Source organism: Schistocerca nitens, chromosome 1 (assembly GCF_023898315.1).
Source record: "Schistocerca nitens isolate TAMUIC-IGC-003100 chromosome 1, iqSchNite1.1, whole genome shotgun sequence".
NCBI classification, from domain to species: domain Eukaryota; kingdom Metazoa; phylum Arthropoda; class Insecta; order Orthoptera; family Acrididae; genus Schistocerca; species Schistocerca nitens.
In genome coordinates this window covers 215,952,219-215,959,856 of record NC_064614.1, presented here as the reverse complement: position 1 = coordinate 215,959,856, position 7,638 = coordinate 215,952,219, and positions in this window count along the sequence as shown.

Genomic DNA, 7,638 nt, shown 5'->3' with positions numbered 1-7,638 from the left:
TACAACTTCCATGCTACAAGGAAATAAAAGCTATGGGTAAAGATAGAAATCGAGTTATATCAATTAGGTAATTGAGAACATTAAATGTAAATGCCTGAGGTAACTACGAATAGCACTCTGTAATTCGGGTAGCCGGCAGTCGTGAAATATCATAACGAATGGAACTAAAATTGGCCACTAAACAGCTTTAAATGGTGATTTCTTGATTGTCACAACCGGTCTCGCTGCATTAAAACAGCTTCAAGGTGAATTACGTAAAAAGATGCAGATAACGCAATCCTACATTCGCTCACAAGTACGTTCCGTCCTAAGTCAACTTTCCCCGTTAGTGCACACCTGACTGCGTTCCGTGCCCCTGCTCTAGCAACCCTCACAGTGTACGTAAACATTCTCTTTTTATGTTCCTTCACCTTGTCTTAGTCCTTTGCTTTCTTACTAGCTTAAATTTCTGTCATGATTAGGCGTCCTTTCACTTCGTATAGTCCGCCTCACAAAAAAATTCAACGTGTCAGTAGTTATGGCTCAAATGGCTCTGAGCACTAAGCGACTTATCTTCTGAGGTCATCAGTCGCCTAGAACTTAGAACTAATTAGACCTAACTAACCTAAGGACATCACACAAATCCATGCCCGAGGCAGGATTCGAACCTGCGACCGCAGCGGTCGCACGGCTCCAAACTGTAGCGCCTAGAACCGCACGGCCACTCCGGCCGGCGTCAGTAATTGTGTGAGTATGTTGCGGTATGAATTTAGTTCGTGGATTCCACACGAATACGATTGTCGGCTTGTAGCTCGGTCAGTCTTCTGCTCTTAGCATTTATTCACAATGGTGTGGGGCGGGAGGATGGTTATTTAGCGCGCTCGGGGACCCATTTTTCCTTTTTCTTTGTTTTCAGTCATTGTACTGCTATGTGGTCTTTTCTGGTAGTGAACTACCAGACTATTAGCCCCGATGTCCTGTTTTATTTATTTTGATTATTTTCCGTCTTCAGGGGTTTGACTTTTTACTGCTAACGTTGCGGGCGTCTTGGTGCGCTACGTGACACTGTTGGAAGTTCGTTTCAGTTTTGATTCTTTCTACCTGTTTCAATTCTTTTCAAAGGATTTATAAAAATATTAAAACCTGTTTTCTTAAAAGTCTCAAAAACGTTTAAAAATTTAAAAAAAAATTCAAAACATTCTTGAAGTATTTTAATCACATGTATTACATGGGTTCATATCATTCTTATGTAGTTCACTTGAGGATGATGTTTTAGTGCTGCGAAACCGGCTGTGACAAATCACCAACAGCAGCTGCCTTGCGGTTCATTTTCCTTTTATTCAACACAAAAGAGAATATTATGGAGCCGAATAAAAACCGACAAATTACGTGTATCCAATCTGAAAAAGAATGTGAAAAATTAATCTGCTGACAGAGGTGGCCAGAGGGTTCTGACGTTAAAAGCGTCCGAACATTTTGTGACGGGCGTTGACTTTCCACGTTCGCTCCTTGCACGTTGGTTGGATCTCACCGCTTCTTAGAGGAGGAAGCGTTAGCCGAAGGAGCACGAGGAGGACGAACTTTCTTCCGGCCCACCGCTCTAACTTCTGACTTTTCACGCTCGATGTTCCACCGCGCGGAAGTCATTACGACGCTCGATAATTTCCCACGGCACGTAAGCTATCGGGTAATGAGCGCTGAGGGTCCCGCGAATAGTACGCGACGGCCTCGTTTTTAATGGGCTGGGAGGAGCTGGCCGCGCCCTGTTAGGGGGATGCTCACCATTAGGGTCGCAGCAGGTGGGCCGTTATAGGGCAGCAACGGCGTCGGCGGCGTGGGCGTCGCGATGCCTATCTGGGGACCCGGGGCAGGGCGGGCGTGGCGTGACGTGACGTGCGCCGAGTAACGACGCCTCGCGTCCCTTCAGGCAGCGTTGCGGGATAGCTGGCCCTTCCCCTGGCAGGGGCAGCGGTCTTCAGGCAGCGTTGCGGGATAGCTGGGGTTAAGGGGCATTACCGGTCGGTGACAGAGGCGACATTGCTGGAACACGTTACATACTATCAATACACTGTGGGCTGTGAAGAGTCAACACAGTCATCTCCATCAGCAGCAGAACCACCACCACCTTTTTCTAGTAAGGGTCTTCCCTCTTCGCAGCAAAAATTCACTCTATTCATTCCTTTGTAAGCTCGGCCCTTTTACATCAACATCAATATTTTGCAGATCACACTTTGCTTCTAGAAAGAATTACGCTTTTAATTTTTCCTATCATATTTCCAGGGAAAACAGCGATCTTTATAATATTATAACTCATTTCAATAGACACAGTCGAGATCACGTTTAAGTTGTTTATTTCAATCTTTAGATGGCCGGTTTCGATCTTCTGAGAGATCATCCTCAGATCTTAAATTCTTTGTAGAGGAATAAAACGAAACGCTTCAATTAAAATCGAAACGAACACTAAATTAAAATAATGCGGTAAAAAACGGCATCGTGATACACCATTGATAACCATAGGAGCTGGTGGTGTGGAGCAGATCCATCTGTGCAGGCGTGGAGAACACTGCTATACAGGGTGGTCCATTGACCGTGACCGGGCCAAATATCTCACGAAATAAGCGTCAAACGAAAAACCTACAAAAAACGAAACTTGTCTAGCTTCAAGAGGGAAACTAGATGGCGCTATGGACGGCCTGCTAGATGGTCAAAAGGATATCAACTACGTCTTTTTTTCAATAGGAACCCCCATTTTATTACATTTTCGTGTAGTACGTAAAGATATATGAATGTTTTAGTTGGACCACTTTTTTCGCTTTGTGACAGATGGCGCTGCAATAGTCACAAACATACCGCTCACAATTTTAGACGAACAGTTGGTAGCAGGTACGTTTTTTACATCAAAATACAGAACGTAGGTACGTTTGAACATTTTACTTCGGTTGTTCCAATTTGATACATGTACCTTTATGAACTTATCATTTCTGAGAACGCATGCTGTTACAGCGTGATTACCTGTAAATACCACATTAATGCAATAAATGCTCAAAATGATGTGCGTCAACCTCAATGCATCTGGCAGTACCTGTAACGACATTCCTCTCAACAGCGAGTAGTTCGCCTTCCGTAATGTTCGCCGATGCATTGACAATGCGCTGACGGTGGATCACGATAGCAAATATCCTTCAACTTTCCCCACAAAAGAAATCCGGGGACGTCAGATCCTGTGAACGTGCGGGCCTATGTATGGTGCAATCCACCTGTCATGAAATATGCTATCCAATATCTCTTCAACCGCACGCGAGCTATGTGCCGGACATCCACCATGTTGGAAGTACATCGCCATTCTCTCATGCAGTGAAACATCTTGTAGTAACATCGGTAAAACATTACGTAGGAAATCAGCATACATTGCACTATTTAGACTGCCATCAATAAAATGGGTGCCAATTATCTTTCTTCCCATAATGCCGCACCATATAGATTAACCCGCCTAGGTCGCTGATGTTCCACTTGTCGCAGCCATCGTAGACTTTCCGTTGCCCAATAGTGCATATTATGCCGATTTACGCTACCGCTGTTGGTGAATGACGCTTCGTCGCTAATACGAATGCGTGCAAAATATCTGTCATCGTCCCATAATTTCTCTTGTGCCCAGTGGCAGAACTGTACACGACGTTCAAAGTCGTCGCCATGCAATTCCTGGTGCACAGAAATACGGTACGGGTGCGGTTGATGTTGATATAGCATTCTCAACACCGACGCTTTTGAGATTCCCGATTCCCGCGCAATTAGTCTGCTACTGATGTGCGGATTTGCCGCGACAGCAGCTAAAACACCTACTTGGGCATCATCATTTGTTGCAGATCTTGGTTGACGTTTCACATGTTACTGAACACTTCCTGTTTCCTTAAATAGCGTCAGTATCTGGCGAACGGTCCGCAAACTTGGTTGATGTAGTCCAGGATACCAAGCAGCATACATAGCACACGCCCGTTGGGCATTTTGATCACAATAGCCATACATCAACACGATATTGACCTTTTCCGCAATTGGTAAACGGTCCATTTTAACACGGGTAATGTATCACGAAGCAAATACAGTCCGCACTGGCGGAATGGTACGTGATACCATGTACTTATACGTTTGTGACTATTACAGCGTCATCTATCACAAAGCGAAAAATGTGGTACAACTAAAATATTTATATCTCTTTACGTACTACACGAATATGTAATAAAAATGGGGGTTTCTATTTAAAAAAAAACGCAGTTGATATCCGTTTGACCTATGACAGCGCCATCTAGCGGACCAACCATAGCGCCATCTGGTTTCCCCCATCACCCTAGACGATTTTCGTTCTTTGTAGTTGTTTCGTTTGATGCCTATTTCGTGAGATATTTGGCCCGATCACTATCAATGGACCACCCTGTATACGTTCTCGGTTGCTGGAAGAGCCGCCCATTCTCTCTGGCCTAATGTCCTTGGTACACTATGGCCGTAGGGCATGATTACACTGTGCGAAGGACATGCGTTAGATGTATTGTTATTATGAGTTTAGTCCTTGAGAAAACAATGAAGAATATTTTTATGTTACAAAGAACAACATACGTTATAAAAAGCGACGAAATAGATGAAAAATCATTATCCAGTGACAGGGTTCATTTGTACGTTGGCTGCCCTCTGAAGAGTCGCTACAGATAAACTTAGCAAAGACGGTCAGTAGGTAAACGTAGCGAAGACGGTCCGCAGGAAGCCAGATTGGTAACCATGGAGATGACATACGTTCCACCATTAAACGATGTTATGAATTCCTGTCGCAAAATGGACGCGAGCTAGTAACCTCTTGGAAAAGATGTGGAACCGGTAAGTACTGTGATCTGCCAACAGATTCCCGTAACCATCTGCAGCAGTGCTCTCTTCGCCTGGACAGCTCGACTTGTTCCACGTCGACGGTTCCTACGGTCATCAAGGGTATATCAGCCGCGCATGTTTACTACATTCTTTTATTTTAGTGTCCGTTTAGATTGCAACTGAAGCATTATGTTTTATACCACTTCACGGAATCTAAGATCTCAAGATGATCTCCTACAAGATAGAAACGGGCCATCTAAAAACAAAACTAAACAAACTAAATGCGATGCCGACTCTGTATATTTGTGATGTGCATACTGTAAGACCTTCGATGCGCACACAATCAGATTATTTGACTTGTCGCTCTACCGAAGTAAGCGAGTGTCAGCAATATGTCTCGTGGTCTTATCGTGGCGTGTTTATCTTCTGCCGTTAGGTCAGACGACAGAAATGCCACTTGCACGCTTAGAGTAGCAGATTGACTGTGGCCAACTTTAAACAGAACTTGGTTAATTTTCAAACACATTTATTAAAATAATAACGAGCATAAAAATAACTTAACTTGGTTCTGGATGCTATTTACAACTGACAATCTGAAGTTCCTTTGGTCTTGGTACGTTAATCTTATTCTCACATATCTCTGATACTTGACAAAGTGTCTATACATTTATCTTCATGGCTATGTACAGGAATATGATGAGACTGAAACTTCACTATAGACTGGTACAGACAAATGCAGACTGGTACCGACTAATGCAGACAAATGCAGACTGACTAATCAGAGGTCTGTACACTTGTTATAATACCTCGCGCATTCAGGTATCACTGCTCGAGTGTGATCCGCAGGGAGAAAAGGTTCTACGTTAGCGGCAATCTCATTGGCTGCGTTACTTATTAATACGCGGATCGGCGGAAGCATAATTTGGTCCGTCTCTAAGGCAGCGCCATCTCGTAGTGCGGAGACGGACGAGTGCTGCGCCTGCGCTGTTGTGCTTAGCGGGGCGCGCTCTAGTGGGAAAGTTGAGTACGTGCTGACTACGCGGAACTATGTACACAACAATATTGAAATAAGTTATAACAATATTTTCGACTGGATTATAAATTATTTATTCACCACGCTCCCGATTTTTGTCTATTGTGTCACTTTCTAGTAGTAGCTGTAACAACACAAGTAAGTTTAAGGCAAGTTAGCCTATGAATACATTTTGTTCGTTCTTCCGACCTCACTACGAAGTGCATCAATCTATCGCTCCTTTAATGAGGGCATTGTGATATGTTGGTAGCGGAATGATCAAAATTGCTTACCCAATTTCGAATTTCTAATGACACACCTACTTGCAAGATTCTGATGAATGGAGAGATAGCTCTCTGAATGCATACTGAAGTAGTGCCGTGACTGGGAAGAATAGTCTGCTAACAAATGGCTTCCCATTGGGAGATTTATTGTGGTTCTGCACTACACAGGACACAGTGTCATTTTGCCTGCAACCTCTGCACCGACTTTAGTTATTCGTCGTCCATCTATTCGTCAGAGAGAGACAATCGATCAGTCCTACGACTTTTTTCGCGCCACAGTCTTCATGGAAGGAAACCTGCCTACTGCTCTTGTCAAACTGTTGTCCTCTCGTCCTGTGTGTAAGCTATACCTTCACAATTGTAACTGAAAATGCTGTACTCGAAAGGTTTTGTCTACTGGGCCTTAAGGAAGATGGCTTATATCGAATCACGAATAATAATGGAAAATTAGATGTGTGTGACGTGTTTGTAATTATCTACCATTAAAATTAATAATAAGTGACAGTAAGTAGTTTATTCAACTTCCGACGAAAAAAAACACAGGTAACCGTATCTCACTCATTTACACTGGTAAGATGATGATGATGTTTGGCTTGTGGGGCGCTCAACTGCGGCCTCATCAGCGCCAGTACAAAGTCCCAATTTTTACACAGTCTAATTTTTAAACAGTCCAACTTTAACACAGTCCAATCTAGCCACTGTCACGAATGATGATGGTGATGATGATGAAAGGATGAGGACAACACAAACACCCAGTCCCCAGATATAGAATCGAACCCGGGACCCAGTGATCCAGAGGCAGCAATGCTAGCCACTAGATAACGAGCTGCGGACTCACACTGATGAGGTATGAAAATTCAAATTACCTTCAATCCGAAAAGCCACAAACTGTTCAACCTTCCTATATCAATTAATTATGCCTCTCAACAGACTTTTAAACATCCTCCACTTTAAATTTGTGTATTTCTCCCACCACGTTATTAATAGATTCTCACTCGATCGATTCCTGGCCATTACTGGCTACGCGCGATCGTTACTGACCAGCATTGTCGCCACGACACGACAATACCCTGTCAGTCGGAAAAGACGCGGAACGACAGAACGGTCTAGAAGCTAAGGCTCGCCAGCTCGTATTGTTGGTACATACCTTGCTGGGAAGGATCTCGTTCACGGTACTAGAAGGGAGATGGAGGTGCTAGTGCAATTTTGATATCAAATTCATGTGCAAATTACTTAAATTGATCAATTAATTACCCTCCACACACACACAAACACACCCACCCCACATTCCACCCAACCCATGGATGACATCTTGTGGTTTCCTTAGTTTGCACGTAGACCCACGCCCCTTCCCTCCCCACCCACCCCTCTCCCACACCTACCTACCCTGTTGGCAGGAATTTAAAATCTTCGCGGAAATTCCAATTTTGGTGGGGAATTCCAAGTTTGGCTGGAATTTCGAATTTTGCTGGCCACTACTTCATCCCAGGTCTGTGCTGACGTCCCACTCCA